The 21,227-nt window shown below is 41.9% G+C and overlaps 1 protein-coding gene across 2 annotated transcripts in view; it reads left to right on the top strand.

Annotated features, from left to right (window-relative positions):
- The window catches only part of LOC141128080 (multidrug and toxin extrusion protein 2-like), a 188,429-nt gene that overhangs the window by 8,961 nt on the left and 158,241 nt on the right, over positions 1-21,227 (top strand). The gene's annotated exons all lie outside the window — the stretch shown is intronic.

The following is a 21,227-nucleotide window of genomic DNA, read 5'->3' as shown; positions in this document are numbered from 1 at the left end:
GGAAGTCACCCATCTGTCCGATTCTGGCTCAGAATACGAACCAGTAGACAGCAGTGACACCCTGACAGATAGCTCTGACGACGGAGTAGTGGTCCCTGCCAAGGTCAGGTGTACCCGACCCCCGTTCTTCTGCTGTTGTTGAGGTGCAAGAACCGCAGGGCTCTTGTATCTGCCGCTCATCCTTCTGATGAACTGGCAAGCACCAGCGGCCTAGTACATCCTGGTCGTACATCCAGCACTGCAGTAACACTTGGTGATATGGTGAGTCGCATAAGTGCAGTTCAAGCTGGTGAGGTGGCTAGCACAACTAGTGTCTCGCAGCCCATAGTGCCCTTCCTGCTGCATTTGCCAGTCTGAATTGGGATCCCACCACTTCTTCAGCACCCGTACTCTTCACCCCCCCCTCCCCCATTCACTGGCCAACCCAGAATTCAGGTGGAAACAGTTGATTTTATGTCACTTGATTTTTATTTGCTGGTTTTCGCAGAAGATCTCTATAGATCTGTTGTGGACCAAGCAATTTGTATGCTGGTCAATTCATTGCCGCTAATCCCTAGTTGCCCCTTGACAGAGATTGGAGACCTATTACGGTCTCCGAATTTAAGACCTTCCTGGGCCTATCCCTCCTCATGGGCGTAGTTAAAAAAAAAAAAAAAAAAAGTGAAAAAAAAAAAAAAAAAGCTCCAATCATCTCTATGGCCTAAGAAACCGGAAGCTACCAGCATTTCATGACTTAGGTTTTGCCACACGTTTATTTTTTTAACACAAAGTTGTCACTAAATGATATATTGTTCAAACATGCCATGGTTATATGTGGAATTTCACCCCAAAATACATGTAGCTGCTTCTCCTGAGTATGGGGATACCACATGTGTGGGACTTTTTGGGAGCCTAGTTGCATACAGGACCCCGAAAACCAATCACCACCTTCAGAATTTCTTTTTTTGTTTACAAAAGTTTTATTTGGAAGATTAATAAAAAGGTTACAAAACATCGAGTACAGTATCAAATAGGGTTACAGAAATAAGCATTAGAGTAATGTATATTTTCCTGAAGATGCTCGATAAGCAGAGGTACTGAACAACCAATAGAAAGAGAGAGTTCCAATAAGAGTCAAATGTAATAGATCATCACATATAAGTAGGGTATAATCACCTAATGATGAGGAAAGAATTCTGGTTTGTGTGTATTTATGGAGTTAGTGAGAGATCTATATGTCTCATTAGTATAATGATTAATTATCAGACCAATACAACCATTTAGCATTAAAAATGTGCATACTATCGTGTAGAGTATGATGAATTCTTTCAGATAATTTAAGTAATTCCATCCTAGTCAGGACCTGCGACCAAGGTAGGTTGTTAGATTTCCAGTTAAGAGCAATCATCCACTGAATGGAGCTGAATAAGGAGTGAATCAATCTAACACATGGGGATAGTATGTCAGGGATATTCGCATATAATATGCAAATTTGAGGTGAAAGGTTGATTCCCTTTTTTGCAATTGAATTTATTTTCAAAGTGGCAGCATTCCATACTGGATCTAGGTGCTTACAACTCCAGAAGATATGGAGATATGTGCCAGATTCAGAACAACCTCTGAAACATCCTGGAGGGGCTGACGGGTAAAAGGAGTGTATTATAGAAGGGGTCAGATATAGTCTAGAGAATAGTTTTGTTGGTGTTTCTCTAAACGAGACTGCTAGATTGCATTTATGGCAGTTATCAATCATCTTGTTCCAAGTTTCTATGGGGATAGTACAACCTAATTCAGATTCCCATTGTAGCATTGGTTTGGATTTTTCAGGCATCATATTGTTATTGATATGTCTATAAAGCAGAGAAATCAGACCTTTATCTCTTGCGGTGTTTATACAAATATGTTCAAGTAAGGTCGTGGGGGGTTGGTAGTTTAATGAATAATGTTCTGTATAAAAGTGTTTGATTTGTAGATAATTTGTAAGTTCAGAAGAGGGGAGATTATATTTGGATTGGAGCTCAGAAAAAAATAGAAAACCTCTTGTTTGATATCAACGATTTCAGGGTAATCAAGTTATTGTCACGCCAATGAGGGAATGGATTACTATTGTTGAGGTTTTGAGATAGTCTAGAGTCACCTAAAAAGGATGCTATAGGAGGGGTATCTGAAGAAAGTTTAATGGATTTGTTAATTTTAATCCATGTTTGTAGAGTGTGAGCTACTATGATGTTTAGTTTAATGATCTTGTGGTAAAGGTTTGGAGTGCACCATGGAAGGCCTTGTAGGTAGTAAGGGGAGATTGAGGATGATTCAAATTTAAGCCATGGAATGTGTAGGGTGGGTGCAAACCAATGAGCCAGCTGTGTAAGTTTGGTAGCTATGAAGTATTGCCAGATATTGGGCATTCCAAGTCCGCCTAGCTTTTGAGGTCTAAACATAAGGGTATAGCTACATTGTGTTTTTTTTTTTTTTTTAAACAATGGTGTTTATTCAGTTTTTCAAGTTTACAGAAAATAAAGTAAACAACCAAGAACATTATTTTAACATATTTAAAAAAAAAAAATTAAAAACAGGGGGGGGGAGGGGGAGGGAAAATGGAGGGGGGAAGGGGGGGAACAAAATTATGGGGGAGAGTAACCTCTTTCAGGTTAGTTTTTAACTTAAAGTTACCTCCTCCCGGCCTGGTTCATGGAGTTCATTCCTTGTGCAGATGGCGCTGCATTCCCCCACCCGCCACCCCCTTGGGAGCTTGCTGTGGCTAGGCGAGGGTGCAGTCTCCTCAACGCTATATCCATTTATTGGCATCCATCTTTTTTTTTCATTATCAGTAAAGCTCCCGAACCAGACCGGGGGAATACAAGTGTCCATGTACTTCACCAATGTGAGGATTTTAGCACTGTAATGGACTCAATCATTAGCTTATTGTGTTGTTGTAACCTGTGTGCTACCCGACATCTAAGCATTTTACACTACTATATTTGCCGAGCACAAACTATTCATCAACCCGTTAATGCTTGATAGTGTCATCGAGAACCTGGGAAGAGAGAAAGAAAAGAGAAGTAAAAGGAGGAAGAACAGACCAGGGAGGGAGTTAGAGGGGGGGGGGGGGGAGGGGAAAGGTGGTAGGGGATACGCTCCTGCCACACCGCAGGTGTCGCAATCATTCGGCAACCTACGTGTTGGTGAGGTATTTTATCCAAGGATCCCTTGTTTTGTTGAATCCGGTCATCTTATCCTTCAGGATTGCCGTAAGGCGTTCGTTTACCATTATCCATGATAGTTTGGCTTTTAGTAGGTAAAAGGGGACTGTGGGAGACTTCCAGGACTTAGCTATTGAAATTCTGGCCGCCACAAATATAAATGTGATTAGTCTGCGCATTGCCTTTGAAGTCCCTTCCACTGGGCGTCCCAACAGCGCGTGCAGAGGTGACTTAATTAGATTCACTTGTGTGAGGGAATATATTAGGTTGTACGTACGTATCCAGAATCTCCTCACTTTGGGGCACGTCCACCAAGTGTGGAAAAAGGTGCCATTTACATTACATCCTCTGAAGCACCGGGGGGACGCCCCCGGAACGAAAGTTGCTATCCTCTCTGGGACCATATACCATCGCATCATTACTTTATAGTTTGCCTCTATCAGGGAGGTATTAACTAGCGACTTAGATGCATTTAATATTATCTTATTCCATATTTCCATATCTAAATCCGTATCTAAGTCCTGATCCCATTTGTGCATATAATACAGTTTTGAGGTAGATGAAGTCAAAATATTATATATCTGTGAAATATGACCAGTGTGCCTATCGAAATTCTTACAGAGGTTTTCCATTGGGGTGAATGTGGTGATATCAGAGGTGCGATTCAATGTCGCTAAAAAATGTCTTATCTGGGTAAAACGGAAAAGTTCTGAATTTGGAAATCCGTATTTCTCCTGTAGAGTTGATTTCGATAGGGCACCTCTGTGGTCACAAAAATCTGCAATGCGCATTAAACCTTTATTGGTCCACCACGAGAAGTTCCGGGGTTGGAGACCCGGAGTGAACAGAGTATTCCCGAGTAGAGGAGCCAAGGGGGAGTGTTGGGAACCAAACCCATGTGCTGTCGACAGTCTGTCCCACAAATTTAGGGAGAAAGACAAGCTCGGGCACATCATGGCCGGCCTGTCCTTCGCCTTTAACCACATTAATTGGCTAATCTCTCTGTCAGGGTACAGAGAGGATTCAATTGATATCCAGAGCGGTCTGGACTGCTTAGTGTGGAATTTGATCAATTGGGACATTTGTGCTGCATGGAAGTATTTTAGTAAGTCTGGCATTCCCAGGCCCCCCCTCGGCTTTGGTGTGTAAAGTGTTCTCTTGTTCACTCTAGGTCTCCTATGTCCCCACACATAGTCTAGCAATTTCCTCTGGAATATCTGTAAATCTTTCCTTACAACTGCTATTGGTAAGGTTCTAAACAGATATAGCACCTTCGGTAAGACCGTCATTTTGATTGAGTACAGCCTTCCAAACCATGACGGAGGGTTATTCGACCATTTTTTAAGATCATTAAGTATTTTCCGAAATAGGGGAGGGTAATTATATTTATACAGCGTAGTGAGGGTAGGAGTAAGATAAATGCCCAAATATGACATCGTCTCCTTCTGCCATTTAAAAGGGTAGGATTGTTGTAATGCTTGAATTATGTGTGTTTGTAGGGAAATATTAAGCGCCTGAGTTTTTGAGTGATTCACTTTAAGTCCCGAGAATTCCGTGAAGTGTCTCAGTACTATCTGTAGGTTGGGTAAGGAGGTGACCGGAGAGGAGAGAAGCAGTAGAATGTCATCTGCGAACATTGCACATTTGTGCTCTCGATCACCGCAGCGCACCCCCAGTATATCCTGATGTTCCCGGATTTTAATAGCCAAAGGTTCTAGGGCTAAAATAAATAGTAGGGGGGGCAAGGGACATCCCTGTCTAGTTCCTCTTAGTATCTTTATATTTTGGGATTTATATCCCTTGACAACTAGATTGGCTGAGGGGCGGCTATAAATTGTTTTAAGTGTGGTTAGAAAGTGGGGTCCAAACCCATATTTTCCCAAAATAAATAAAAGATAGTCCCAGGATAGGGAATCGAATGCTTTATGTAGGTCCAATGAGACCAATAATGCTCCTCTCCGGCCCCCCCCATCCCAACCCGAGTTCAAGGCAGAGATTATGTCTATTATGCGTCTAGTTTGGTCAGGCGCTTGCCTATTAGGGACAAATCCCATCTGGTCAGGGTGGATATATTTTGAAATGAACGAGTTCATGCGGGTGGTTAATATTTTAGTCAGTATTTTGAGGTCTACGTTGATCAACGATATGGGGCGGTAGTTTGCGCAATCCCCGTGGTCCTTATTTGGTTTGGGTATGACATGTATGAATGCCTTGTTTTCGTGAAGTGGAATCGGAAGTCCCTTTCTTAGTGAATTGTAATAAGCGCAGAGGCGGGGAGACAAAATTTCCGTGTATTTGCGGTAATAGTGACCCGAGAATCCATCCGGACCCGGAGATTTCGACGGGTTCAGGGATTTAATAGCCGCCGCTACTTCATTTGTCGTGAACTCTGCCTCCATCATCTCAGCATGGTCGCTGGACAAGGTTGGGAGTGATATGTCTTTCAGGAATTCTTCGGCTTTGTGTACGTTAAAGTCCTTTGGGGAGTCGTATAGTTTGGAGTAAAATGTATAGAATTCCTGGAGTATAAGTTGAGGATTTTGTGTCACTTGTCCAGTCTGCAGTCTCAGTTTAGGAAGCGCCGGGTTGTAAGGTCTAGGGTTTAGTTTTCTAGCTAGTAATCTATTTGGTTTATCCCCCATTGTGTAATAGCGGTGTTTAGCCCATCTGACATATTTTTCTGCTTTAGTAGTGAGACTCAGGTTCAATGCTGTTCTTGCTGTGTCAATTTGGCTTCTAAGGTCTATGTGTGGATTGGCTTTTTGCTCATGTGAGAGTCTATCTAATTCTCTTTCCTGTTGTTGAATTGTTTGGGATCGTTCCCTCTTGACCTTGGTAGCTAATTGTATTAATAAACCCCGAAGGGTGGCCTTATGGGCTGCCCATACTATCTCTGGGGAAGAGGACGGAAGGGTATTTTCCTGAAAATATTGTCGTATGGCTTTCTCAACTTCTTTGGAGATTATAGGATCACTCAGTAAGGATTCGTTCAATCGCCAAGAAGGCTGTCTTGATTTTGACCATAGATCTGATAGGACCACCAGGACTGCAGAGTGGTCCGACCAAGCTGTTGGCACTATTTTTGTCAATGAGATATATGGTAGTAATGGGGACAGTGTGAACAAGTGATCAATGCGCGAATATGTTTTGTGTACGTGCGAATAGAATGTGTAGTCCCGTTCTGTGGGGTGGGTGTCTCTCCAGAGGTCTATCAGGTTGTGATTATGGAGTAGGCGTGCTAGGGTGTTGCTTTGTTTAGAGGTATGCTTTAGGGTTGTCTTTCGGGGGTCCGACTTGTCTAGGATTTGGTCTAGGGAGGTGTTACTGTCTCCTCCTAACATCACATGACCCGCTAAATGGGGTGTTATTACCTCCAGCATTGTTTTAAAAAAATTTATCTGTCCTGCATTGGGAGCGTAATAAGAAAGAAAGGTAACCACACTGTCATTGATCCTGCCTGCGACCATAACATAGCGTCCCTCTCTATCCCTTATCACAGTGGTGGGGGTGAAGGGGACCCTTTTAGCGATGCATATAGCTACTCCTCTCTTTTTGTCTGGGCCATTGGACAGGTAGACCGTCGGGTATTTTGCGTTCATATATTTTGGGGCTGATGTACGTGAGAAATGCGTCTCCTGTAAGAAAAGGATGTCTGCCCCTAATTTATGGTATTGCTGGAAAGCCTTGGTCCGTTTAGTTGGGGAGTTAAGACCCTGTGTATTGTGCGTCAATATCGTGTAGGTAGGCTGGATTCTACAGGACATGGCTGTTTGGAAGGCTGTACTCACTTTTTAGGTGTTTCAGTGGGGTAATTCGGAAGTCACATGGGTCCTTCTTTCGAGTTCTTGCGTGGAGCAGGAGCGTATTCAGGGAACAATAGTGGGATGAGGGAAGAAAAAAGGTAGAATTAGAGAAATAGAGACACTTATAAAGCAATTCTTTTTTTTGTTGTAGTACTAGGCAAAACCTGTTGAATAAAGCTAGAACAACAATAAGAATTTCAGAAAAAACCAAAAGAAGCAATAAAAAAAAATAAAAATAATAACAACCAAAAAAAAATGAAAGATGCTCAAAAGGCATCTGCACACTGCATTGCAGCATGATTGCAGGGGTGGCCAACCCCTGAGTTTCGTCGTGAAGTTGTCTCTCCGCTTGCGGTGGAGACAGGTTCACTTGTGGTGGCATGCGGTTCACCCCCGGCCCTTTTTGCTAGCTTCAGGTAGGGGTGGTTGGGGAGTAACACTACTAAAATTTAACACAGTAGTGAAGGGGTGGGGGGAAGCTAGAAAGAAAAAAAGGATCAGAAAAAAATGTATAGAGGCAATTCCGCCAATATAGCAGATTTCCCTCTCAGGGTACCCTAAAGGGCCGAACTCACAACCTTATATAGAGTCAACTTTTAAGTCTGTGTCAAACAGGAACGGTGTAAACCGAAACGGCGTCTAAGGGAACAGTCAGACGCTTATAGCAGGGTCTTCAAGAAGGGGTCCTGGACCAATGCCAAAAAACTCGGTTAGAAATACCGAGGTTGTTGTCTTCTTTTTGGGTAGAGTTCAGGTTACTGGCGGAGATTTTCTGGCTCTAGGGCCTTTCTGCTGAGACCACAGGGGGGAAATCGGCCGGCTCTCGTCGAGTAGGGTTTCAGAACCCTGTGGGTCCGTATACAGGAGGCCCAGATCTTGGAGAAGGGCCTCGCCCGACTGGAAGGTAGTAAATGAATGGGACTTGCCTTTGTGGAAGAATGACAGTCGGAATGGGAACGACCATCTGTATTTGATCTGTCGGTTGATGAGTTGATTGAGCAGTGGCTTCAAAGCTCTCCTTTTCTGAATTGTTACTTGGGCTATATCCGCGAAAATCTGGATTGGGTAGCCTGAGATGGTTATGTCGCCATGGTTTCTTGCTTCCTTCATAATCTTTTCTTTGATACGGTAGAAATGGGGCTTAACTATCACGTCACGTGGCAGTCCGTCTTGTCTTGGGGCTGTTAGGGCTCGATGCACCCTGTCCAGTTCAAGTTGGTGTGGGGAAATGTCCGGTATCAATTGTTTCATTAGGTCATGGATCGATTCCTCCAGGTCCAGTTCTGTTTCTGGGAGGCCCCGCACGCGGAAGTTGTACCTCCTAGACCTGTTTTCTAAATCTTCAATTTTTGCGTTTGCTTGATCTAGTTGATCCTGCAGGGATGTGATCATTTTGGAGTTTTGGTTCACCCGTTTCACCGTCCCATCCATTTTGGACTCAATCGTGTCCAGTCTCTCCCCTATATTTTGGAAGTCCTCCCTCATGCCCGTAGTGATAATGTTACAAGCTTTAGTCAGTTCTTGTTGCAGGAGAGCTGAGAATCTAGCTAGGAGGACTGTGTCACCTGAGTACCCCGCAGCAAGGGCTGGTGGTTGTGAGGAAGGCCCACTGTTTTGACTCATGGCTAATTCAGCGATTTCAGCCATTTGCCTGTCTGTGGAGGAGGCTGGGGAGTCAGTGAAAAGTAATGGTCTGTCCGAGGAGCCCGATAATGGGGACATCTGTGGGTGGTCGCTCTGTGGGGAGCATGGTCCCTCCTGGGACTGGGAAGAAAAGGGGTCTTTATGCACTTCAGCAAGGAAGGTGATTGCTGGGTGAAGCGGTTCATTCTGCTGGTTTCCCTCATGTGGGTGATCTCCCCTGACAGGCGCCATCTTGGGCTGGGAGGGCCGCTGCTGTGTCTGGGGACTAACCTTCTCAGGTGCTGTAGACTGTAGTTGCTGTGGCGGCTGCTGGGTCACCCAATTCTGGAGCTGGGCTTGAGTTGTGCGGTCCTTAGTGTGGTCTCCTTCCTGTTGTGTGGAGGGCTGCGGGGTCCGTCGCTGTGCCGAGGCTCCGCCGCGTGCAGGATCTCCCTTCCCAGGCGCCATCTTGGGAGGGGGAGACTGCTGGGCCCTAGAAGCGCGAGTGTTTCTGAGGTGTTGTGGGGGGTTTCGGTCGTGTCCCGACCCTCTCCGCTGCATCGTCCGTTCCCAGGCTCTGAAATGTTAGGTTGGTGGGGTTCCGCTCGTTCCCCTATCGCTTATTATAGCTGATCTGGCCAGAGGTGTGCGGAGCGGAGTCAGTTCATGTCCGACCTCGGCGCCGCGCGCATGCGCACTACATTGTGTTTTTTTATTCGACCAAATAAATTTATTAATCTCCCTTTTGTAGGGCTTCAATTTTGGTTTTAGGCACATTGATGGGTAGAGCACGGAAGTAATATAGTATTTTGGGGAGAATTGTCATTTTTGAAAGCGCAGATCCTACCCAGAAGGGAGATATGATACGTGGACCATGTTTTAAGTAGTGCGCTGATGTGCGAGAGAAGGGGAGAATAATTGGTTTTATATAATGATTTGTAGTGGGGTGTGATGTGAACACCAAGATATCTAAAGATATCTAAATGATTTGGTGCACCATATAAATTTAAAATTTTGTTGTAAGTTGGTGATCAAATCAGGGGAAAGGTTGATAGGCAGGGCCGAACATTTATTTAAGTTAATGCCTAAACCTGATATGGAACGAAAAGAATTAAGTTCGAAGATGAGATTGGGAATAGATATGAGTGGGTTTGTGATATATAATAGGGCATCATCTGCATAGAGGCTTAATTTGAATTCATTTGAGTTTTTAAGGTGTCCGCTAATGTTAGTGTTGTTTTTTATGGCTTGTGCTAGGGGTTCTATGGCTAATGCGAATAGCAATGGGGAAAGGGGCAGCCCTGTCTAGTGCCTCTGCTTAAAGAGAAAAACTCTGAATTATGGCCTGGGATTTTGATTCTGGTTTGGGGGAGGTGATAGAGGGTGTTAAAACCATGGATAAATTTATCAAAAATACCAAATTTAGGGAGTAAATGGTTCAAATATGACCAATTCACGCTGTCAAATGCCTTGTGGATGTCTAGGCTGAGTAGGCAGACAGAGCGGGAGGAAAGATTAGCATCTTGGACAATATTAGTAACCAGTCTAATGTTATCGGTAATCTGTCGGCCTGGGATGAAACCTCTTTGATCTATGTGTATGAGGGATGTGATGACAGATGCTAACCTGTCTGCGAGAAGTCTGCCGAAGATCTTTAAGTCAGTATTGAGGACTGAAATAGGGTGAAAGTTTTGTGGTAGGGTATGATCTTTGAGAGGTTTGGGGATAAGGGATAAGTTCGCTAACAGCATATCCTCAGGGAATTGTCCGCCCATAAGGATATGATTGAAGAGTCTGGTTAGTCTGGGTACTAAGAGAGGTGCAAATTTTTTATAATATGATGAAGTGAAACCGTCTGGGCCAGGGGCAGTCGATGTTTTAAGTGATTTAATAATATTGGCAATTTCCTGATCTGTGCAGGGGTCACTGAGGGTGGATGCTTGTTGTGCATTTAGTGTAGGTAGACTTATATTATTCAGCCAGTTGAGCGAAGTATGGTGGGGTTGAGATTGAGGACCGGAAAGAAGATTTTTATAAAATGTAGAGAATATATCTAAAACTGCACGAGGGTGAGTAACCAGGTTACCAGAGGGGTCACGTAGCTTATATATGTGAGGGGGTTTGTGCTCCTGATTGAGCTTTTTGGCAAACATGGTGGAAGTAGAATTGCCATGTAGTAAAAATTTGGCTTTTGAAAATCTAAGGGACCTCTCAGTGTTTGAGAGGATAGAGTCTAAAGCTTGACGTTTAGATTGGATTTGAGTTGTAATCTCAGGAGAGGGAGATTGGCCTAGCTTTATGTATAAGAGGTCTAGGTCTTTAGTGAGGGTCTTGAATTTCTGTAAGTTTAATTTTGTTTTTAGCAGCTGCGATGCTGATTAAGTGTCCTCTGAGGACCGCTTTGTGCGCTGACCAGAGTGAGGTGGGGCATATGTCCTCAGTTGAATTATTGGTAATGTAATCTTCAATATGTGTATGGATGGATCAGAGAGGGAGTCGTTCAGGCCCCAGTTAAATGGTGTAGGGGTAAGACCTATATGAGAAGTATCAAATGCAACCATGTCATGGTCAGACCATGGACAAGGGTGGATTCGAGCTCTCGAGGAGTTAGCCAGAAGAATGGGGGTGCTAAAAATATGGTCAAGTCTGGCCCAACAGTCATGTGGGTGAGAGTAATGGGTATAAGCTTTTATGCCAGTGTTGTGAGCTCTCCAAGAGTCATTCAGTTGGAATTTACTTAGTGAGCGATTGATTGATTTGGAGAAGGCCTTAGAGGATAGAGTGACCCTGCTTCTATCTAGAGAGGGATGTGTGGCTAAATTAAAGTCTCCTCCCACTATCATATGGGGGGAGCTAAAACGGTCTAGGGTTTCGAAAAATGTATTGAAGAATGTTGTTTGGGCTTCGTTGGGGGCGTATATAGACGCGATTGTTAGTGAACGTTTGTTCATTGTGCCTTTTAGGATAATATAATGGCTATCCACATCTCTATATATGTGTTGAATTTAGAAAATAATAGAGTTACAGATAAAAATTGCTATGCCTCTAGATTTTATTAGCGAATGTGGTAAAATAGTGTTGGTTGTATGTTTTATCGAAATAATGGGGATGATTTGCTGTGAAAAAATGTGTTTCTTGGAGAAGAATGATGTCTGCACCCAGTCTCTTATAATGTCTAAATGCCTTTTTGCGTTTGTGAGGGGAGTTAAACCCTTGAGTATTGTGTGAAAAAATTCTAAGACCCATATTTAAGGGGGAAATATGAGCTAATTATATAAGTTAAGCAAGTGGGGTATCTGACAGGGTATTGAACCACTAGAATATAGATAATGAAATATATGCGTCTATGGTTGCAGTCAATTTTATACCTAAAGATAAACAGTATGTGATATAGTTTAAGGTAGTAATTTATGTTAAGGGAACATCTGTAGTACAGTGTGATGCATTTTCTTTCCCGTAAACCTACAAAGATGTAAGGATGAAATCTTCCTGAGAGCATTCTAAATAGAACAAGTGCCATAAGGGCAAAACATTGAAATATGTAATATCTCATAAAGGAGCCAGAAGACTGGAAGTCTACTGACTAATACAAACTTAAAGGAGGACACTAAGGTCTAAAACTCTCAAACCAGGCCCCGCACGGTTCTCCTAAAATTGAGGAGGCCACACCGAGCCGAGAATGAGAGTACGGGGTCAAATCAGCGGCGGCGGATGTGCCAGGCAAATATAAAAGATGGAGTAAACAATATGCATGGTTATAGTAATGATCTAAACAAAATCATAACCAATAACAAAAAATTTGAACATTAAGCACAAATTGAAAACTGGTGGCGCTAAAGCCAAATAGTGGATCGTATGTCTAATAAGTTCTCTTTGGAAAAAGAGAGGTCAGAGGACTATATATAGAATTAAAAAAGAGAAAAAAAAAATGGGGACGGGAGACCAACAGCAGTCCCTCTCATTTTATATGTATCCCCAGAACACGGTTTGGGCAAATATACCCTTTGTGATGTTGGGGGTGTTCGGAAAATTTTATCTAGCGGGGAGAGTTGAAGTTTGATTAAACTAGTTGAGAGAAGGCGTGGTGGAACCCCCAAAAATAAAAAAAATCATATTAGCAGCTTAAAATTGAAGTAGGAGAGTCCAGCGTTTTCTGGGCAGTAGACTAAAAAAGGTGGGTGAGGTGAGGGTATGCAAAGTCTATGAGACCAAGTTGTCCTGTTCAAGATGCTGGCCTCCTGACAAAACTAAAAAAAAATAAATAAAAAGGGGGAAAATGAAAGTTCACATATATATATATATATATATATATATATATATATATATATATATATATATATATATATATATATATATATATATATATATATATATATATATATATATATATATATATATATATATATATATATATATATAATTTTTTACCAAAGACATGTGGCTGAATACATTTTGGCCTAAAAGCATGACTAAAATTGAGTTTATTGGATTTTTTTTTTTTTTTTTTTTCTTCAAAATTTTCTGTCTTTTTTCATTTATATCGCAAAAAATAAAAATCGCAGAGGCAATCAAATACCATCAAAAGAAAGCTCTATTTGTGGAAAAAAGGATGCAAATTTTGTTTGGGTACAGCATTGCATGACTGCGCAATTACCAGTTAAAGCAGCACAATGCCAAATTGTAAAGTGCTCTGGTCATTTACCAGCCAAATCTTCCGGGGCTGAAATGGTTGTCCATCATCCCTCTAGGAGATGCCTGGGATGCAAGTCCTGCATGAAGAGCGTAACATCCTTGGCCATTTGCATCACTGAAGCATCCACTATTGATAGAATGTCAAGGGAGGAAGATTCTGACTCAAGAAGCAGATAGAGCTTCAACAGATGGTTAAAGTGTGGTGTTTTTCTATCCAGTTTTTTTCCACTCCTCCAAAAATAATATTTTGATTTCTATCATGAATGGAAATACTGCTGCCCGTTTTATCTAGATCAGCCTTTCTCAACCCTTTCAACATGGAGGAACCCTTAAAATAACTTTGCAGTCTCGGGTAACACCTGCTAAAAATTACTATATCTACAGCTCATTTTACATTATTATGATGGTCTATGGGAAAAATGCTCCCTTCACTTGTGGTCATTGGAAAGAATTACCCCCTTACAAATAGCTAAAAATATCAATGGTTACTGTGGGCGGAAATTACTCAAGGAACCCCCAGCAACCTCTGAAGGAACCTTGGATGAGAAACCATGCTCTAGATCAGTGTTTCTCAACCGGGGTTCTGCAGAACCCTAGGGTTCCGCGACAATCTACTTGTCAATCGCAAGCTGCTGACAGGTAGATTGGATCCCCACTGCTTACATTCATGTCTGAGCAGTCCGGTAAATAAAGTGTCTCTGCTCTTCCTGCCCAGCCCCTCCCCACCTCTTCTTTTCCATCCCAGTTGCTTGTATGTGATAGGATGGATAAAAGAGGAGTGGCTGGCCGGAAACAGTGCGCGAGAGTTGGGACATCTACCACAGCCGCTCTGCTCAAATGTAAGAATGTGTCCTGCCCCCATGTAATTGTGTGGTCTGTTCTCTTATAAATATGTGCCCGGCACTCATGTAATCATGTGCCCTGCTCACATGTAAATATGTGCGCTGCTGCCATGTACTGTGCCCTCCTGCCTCATGTGTTGTGCTTGCCCCCTGTACCTTGCCCTGCTGCTGCTGACCTGTACACTGCTATCAGGCTGGACCCAGAATTGAGCACATGTGCAGAAAAAAACAAGTACAAGTTTCACATTAAATAGCTACGTTTTTAATATTTGTTCTATTATTTAATGCTATTTTTCAAAGTAATTATATCTACAGCTCGTGGATCACACCAATGTTCTGTGACCTGTCGATATGAAAATGATTTCAATGGTTCCCCGAGATTTCAGACTCTTTGCCAAGGGTTCCACAATGGTAAAAAGGTTGAGAAACACTGATCTAGATGCTGGTAATAATGGCTTGCTTGCTGTAGGAGCTCTGGTGAACTTTGCACTGTACGCCTTCCTTAACAGCTACAGTATTTATGGGCAAATTGAAAACTGATAGGGTTAGAGCTTGTTCTTTGACTGCTCCTTGAAACACACACTTCCCCCTGTGATGCCAAGCCCAACATTTCCCAGAACGGGATTGTGCAGAAGAAGTGACAATTCTCAACAGTCCTGGATTGTTTAGGACTGTCTTTTGACCTCTTGCTTGAAGACGTGTAAGCAGGGCTGCTGACAGACAGTGTGCAACTGTTAGAACCTAAATAAAAGGTGTGCTTATGTGTGAAATTAGGGGAAATGACAAACTTTAGGTGATCAAAAGCAAAAGCCAGTACAGCAAGACATGCCCATCCTTCTCCATCAGAGCAGAAACTTGAATAGCAGCATGGCTGCTGACATCACTGTCTACTCCCCAATTAGTGTGATGTGGCCAGGTCCTCCATGCCACATACAAGATGACCGCTACAGCTCTTGTGCACACAATGACCTCAAAATGCTTGGGTAGTTGAAGCCGGCATGAACACAAATGGTGAGTAGGAATGCGTGTGTGCTCTAGGCAGACTGGCAGTCCTGAGCTGTGTGAAAGCAGATTGTTGGAAGGTCCACAAAGTACAGTAATGCAACACCTAATTGTCAGAAGAAAGTAAAGCCGAAGAAAAGGAAACAGAAACGTGTAAGGCAGACAAACACTGATATCAACAGGCAGAAGAGATTTATAAAAGGAAAATAATACAAAGCTGCACAATAGCTGGTTAATTAAATTTTATCTGATTTTTTAGTACCGTAAACAGTGAAGATGGGTATACACTAGTAGATTTTTGAATGAACTTTACGAATATTTCTATGAACATTCTTACGAAAATTCTCAGTACATTTTGACTTTTAAACAACATTCAAAATAACATGAATTGCTATTGAACAACATTCATTGCACCGATGAATGTTGTTCAAAAGTAAATAAAAATGTAATTTGCTTTTAACATTCGATTTTAAAATGAATAGACTTTTACTAAATGAAAACCACATTCACAGTTAAAAAGTTGTTCGAATACAAATTTTCCACCCTGCTCCTTCAAATTTTCTAATCACCGCGGTTGAAAACAAACGTCGATTTGACCCCATTAATTAATAGTAATAGAATGCGCGTTCTTACAATGAAAACTTTTGAATGAAAATCTATTAGTGCAGCAGTCTCCAAACTGTGGCCTGGACGTAGCCCTTTTCTTACCTTTTATCTGGCCCTTGAGGCATAATTCCTGCCACTGACACCAACAATGGGGCACTATTCCTTCCACTGACACCAACGAAGGGGCATAATTCTTTCGACTGACAACACAAATGGACACAATTCCTTCCACTGACACCAACTATTTCTTCCCCATATACCAAAGATCGGGCATAGTTTACTCCCACTGGGCCCTTTCTTTAGAAAGTTTGGGGACCATTCAACTAGTGTATAGCTTGAGATTGCATCCGGCAAAGGCTGTTCCTGGATGGATGCTGCTTGACAGAGGTAGGTAAGAGGATGGCTAGCACTACCTTACCCCATGAGTATGTTGAGAAAACCTACATATTTTTATCAGCATTAAAATACGAGGGGTATTTAAGGTTCTGGCAGGTGTTACAGGTACGTCTTTACCTTGATACTTTGGGACTTCCGGAAATCTAACAACGTCCATGTACAAGATTTGAATCGTATTGTGAGGAAAAGGAGCGTCTCTCCTGTACTATTTCAAAGATGTATGCAATGTTGATTTCTCTTCCGGATGATTTTGTAATGCCGAGTTTAAATAAATGGGAAAGAGATCTCAATATGAGCCTTACCCCAGCCCAGCACCAGAAGAGTATACATCTATCGCTAAAGTCATCTATGTGTACGAAACACAGGAATCCAATTATAAATTGTTAACACGCTGGTATTACACTCCTTCAATTCCTAATAAAATCTTTCCAGAAGCCTCGGACCGTTGTTGGAGATGTTCTGAAGGACAGGGGACCCTGTTCCACATCTTTTGGTCATGCTCAGAGATTAGACAGTACTGGATGGAGGTACAAAGGATTTCTCAAAAATTTACAGATTTTCAGATACTAGATGATCCGGCTTTCTTTTTGTTTCATTGGTCACAAATCCCACTTCAGAAGTATAAAAAATTAGTGTTACGTCACTTGGTGAATGCAGCTAAAGTTATGTGTAAGGTTTTATTTTTTTTTGTTAGGATCTGGTCTCTTTTTTTTTTTTTTTTTCTTTTTTTTCTTTTTGGGATTAAAATAGAACTGAAATGCAGGAATATGGGCTACACACAGTATACAGTAATAAATAAGGTTGGATGGAGATGGTGTGTATTAGGAATATATGCACCTATTTTTGTACATTGATTGATTGTTATGGGACATGTATGTTGTAATGGAATTATGGTTTTTCTTGGAAAAAGTAAATAAAGAATTGGGGAAAAAAAAAAAAATTAATATGAGGGGCGTTCAAGCCAAACCAGGACTTTTGAGTTTATGTAATAAAAGAACAAATTTCAAGGAGTGGAATCTGCATTTATTTTTCTACATACACCCCTGCTCCATTTATACACTTATCCCAGTGTTTAACCAATGCCTGGAAAGCTTTGGCATAGAAAGATTTATCATTACGCCTGAACCAACCTAGAATAGCCTGATTCACTTCATCACACTGACCTCCGAGTAACTTTTAGGGGTCCAAACAGGTGGTAATCACTTGGAGCAAGGTGTGGGCTGTAGGGGCGGATGTGGCAATACTTCACAGCCGAGTGCTGTAATAATGTGCACATAATGCAGTGAGCAGCATGAGCTTGTGCATTGTCCTGGAGAAACTAGACGCCCTTAGTGATCAAACCAGGCCATTGTTTCCACATATGCTTTTGCTCAGAACACGACAATAATATTCACTGTCAAAAGTGGCACCACAGGTAGAAAATCCACATGAATAACGCCACATTTGTCCCAGAAAACATTTGCCATCACTTTACCTGCAAGCGGAATTGTTTAACATTTTTTTGCTGGTGGTGATTCCGCATGCTTCCACTGCTTTGATGCTCATTTTGATTCTGGAGTGAAATGATGTGCCCAGGTTTCGTCACATGTAATGATGCGATCCAGAAAATCCTGGCCTTCCCTGTCAAAATGCTCCTTCAACGAAGTGTGGACTTCAACTCTTCTGTGCCGGTCAAAAGCAGAAAAGTGTCTTGGTACCCAGTGTGCCCTAACTTTTTGAAAATGCAAATGTTTGTGAATGATTGTGTTCACCATTCCCACAGAAAGATTTGTCTCTTGTGCAATTTCACGATAGGTTAAGCATCGATTATCCAGGATCAGGCGTTCCATGCGCTGAATTTTCACAGGAATGACTGCTGTGCTGGGAACCACCACGGCTGGTATCGTCACTGACGGACATACGGCCATCTTTGAAATGTTTACACCATTCAGATATTTTACTGCGTCTGAGCGTCTCATCACCGTACTGGGCATGAAGTCTTCTGTAGATATACGTCAGTTTTATGCCTTGGTTCACAAGAAACTTTATCACCACCCGCTGTTCCATGTACACACTAACACTGTTGTCTGCCATCTTGATTAACAGTCTCTGGACTGGTCCACAACATGTGTGCTACCTACCAGTAATAGGACAAACTTGCCACTTGTTAGTAGTACTGCCACACTAGCATCCTTTTTTTTTTTTTTTTTTTTTTTTTACCTGTAAAATTAAAATTCCCGGTTTGACTTGAACGCCTCTCATATTTTGAGTGTACAAGTGCTTTTAAAAGTGTCTGCATTTATAGGTTGTGCTACACAACACTCATGCATTATTATTATTTTTTTTGCATTTTTATTTTTTTTTTAATCTTGGATGCACACATTTTTAAACCTAATTTGTCTAAGTGTGTTATAATTACATTACAAAAAATTGCTGACAGTAGCCTTTCCCATTTATAAGTGTATGCTTATCATGCAAAGGTTTTATCTTTTCCTAAGTCTGAGTTTAAAGTTCACAGAGTAGTTCAGTGATATTGTCACAGGACTATGACAGATGTCATTAACCACTTGCTTACTGGGCACCTAAACCCCCTTCCTGCCCAGACCAATTTTCATCTTTTAGCGCTGTCACTCTTTAAATGACAATTGTGCGGTCATACAACACTGTACCCAAATGACATTTTTATCATTTTTTTCCCCCACAAATAGAGCTTTCTTTTGGTGGTATTTGATCACCTCTGGGTTTTTTAATTTTTTTGTTAAATTAAAAAAGACCGATTTATAGTTTTTTTTTTTTTTTTTTTTTAAATTTAAAACCGTTTTATATTTAAATACATTTTGCAAACAGGTGATTTTTCTCCTTCATTGATGTACACCGATGGCTACTGATGGGCTGCACTGATGGGCATTGATAGGTGGCACTGAAGGGCACGGCGCTGATGGGTGGCAGTGATGGGCACTGATCGGTGACACTGATAGGCAGCACTGCTAGGTGACACTGATGATGCACTGATTGGCACCACTGGTGGGCATTGATAGGTGGCACTCGTGGGCATTGATAGGTGGCACTGATTGCTTTCACTTTTATATACTGGTGGGCACTGATTCGTTGTACTGGCAGGTGGTACTGGTCGGCACATATGAGGCGGCTTTGCCTCTTCGGGATCGAAGTCCCTTCAACAGTAGCCGGTGATCGGCTGCTTTTTCTCCTCACACTGTCAGCGTGAGAAGGAAAAAACAAAAACAGATTACCGATCTTTAGTTTACATCATGTGATCAGCTGTCATTGGCTGACAGCTGATCACGTAGTAAGGGGTTGGGATCGACCCCTTACTCCAACCTGTGATCACCCGGGTCTCATTGACTCAGGTGATCACAGCGTGCACCGCGCGCGCCCTTAAGGGGGTCGTGGCCAGCTTGCAAAGGGGAGGACGTCTATTGAGGCCCTCCCGGCAAAGCAGATCCGCGCTCCAGCCGTCATTCGGCTGCAGCGTGGATCTGAAGGGGTTAAAGGCTCATTCCTTCCTCTTTTTGAAGAAACATTAATTTAGAGTTTCAGAAGATTTTGCCACGTAATCTGTCATGCTGGAAATGTTAGATATTTTCAATGTGCATTTTCAAATATTAATTAAACAATATTTGTGCTTTATACATTGTACAATAAATTAACAGAAACACGGGTTGCTTAGCATTCCGTCATGCCTTAGAGCTAGTCTTAAAGAAGTAAAAAACCCCAAAGCAAACATTTATTATATTGGAGCTTACAAATTCCTAGATGTGATGGCTGCATTAGTTTTTATTTATTTATGTATTTATTTATTTTAAGGGCTTCTTTCTTTTATTTTCACCTGGTGATCTGGCCAGTAAGTCTGTTGTTTTTCAACAAAACAAGCTTGCCTGCAGTTAAAGCAGTTAGAGGTGTGAGACAAACCATTTACCACTGACAGGGAAGCTTACAATGATCAGCTTTTAATTTTGAACATTTTTTTGCCTCAAAAAGAACAAAACCATTTGCTGTAAGTGCCTGAAAAGTGTTAGCATTCACTGCATTAGCGAGTTCCCATCCGTCCAATAGCAGACTGATGGCCGGGTGGTGGCTTTCTTATCCTGAGTGGACGTTGTTATGGAATTATTTCTGATTGTGACTCTAAAAACAGAAGTTAAAACTGCAGCTGCGGGAACAGGACGCAATCACTGTGTTTAAAATGTCTGAGTGCCAAAATGTTGTTATTATTGTTATGTTGTTTTATACATAGATAAGAAAGGGGTGGTGTGAGATGTTACTAAAAACTAACAAACAGAAATATATTATTAAAAGCTAGCGCATAGAACAATTGCAAAAGTAAAACCTTGAGAGGGGAGGGGGTAGTAGAGACAGAGAGAGAGCTTCTATCAGAATATGTGTTAGGTCAGTGATGGCGAACCTTGGCACCCCAGATGATTTGGAACTACATTTTCCATGATGCTCCACCACACTGCAGAGTGCATGAGCATCATGGGAAATGTAGTTCCAAAACATCTGGGGTGCCAAGGTTCGCCATCACTGTGTTAGGAGAAGGTTACAGAACACATTTCAACAGTGTGAACAAAATGGAGTCTTTTGTGCTTAAATGAACAATACAGTGAATGTCCATGTCATTTCCCTCCTTTTTGTTTGACACCATTCTTCTCCGCGTTACATTCAACCGATTGATGGTAACTCCTGTTACATTGGTGCAGAGAGACGGTGTCCTGTTTAGCTCTCTCCTAGCTTTCTCACAATAATGGGTTCCTCAGGGCTGGTGGACCATTTGTTGGTACAGCGGGTAGTCACACAGAGGCATAGCCTGATGAGGAAGTAAATAACAAATATGAGAAATAGGAACATCACAATATAAGCACCTAGTTTCTGTAACCATGTTGCTATACCATATAAAAAGTCACCAAAACCTCATAAACCCTTAAAGGGTCCATCTTTAGCAATATCTTATTGGCCTTATTCTGTAGTTCTCTTTTATCTTAGCAAGATGCCCTTTTAATAATGTCCTCATTATCAGAAATGTATATACAGCAGTCAGTGTGAAATACCTTACACATCCCACCTTGAGCTACAGTGAGATAATTTAG

Source organism: Aquarana catesbeiana, linkage group LG02 (assembly GCF_042186555.1).
Source record: "Aquarana catesbeiana isolate 2022-GZ linkage group LG02, ASM4218655v1, whole genome shotgun sequence".
Taxonomy (NCBI): Eukaryota; Metazoa; Chordata; class Amphibia; order Anura; family Ranidae; genus Aquarana; species Aquarana catesbeiana.
This window is presented reverse-complemented; position numbering and strand designations above follow the sequence as displayed.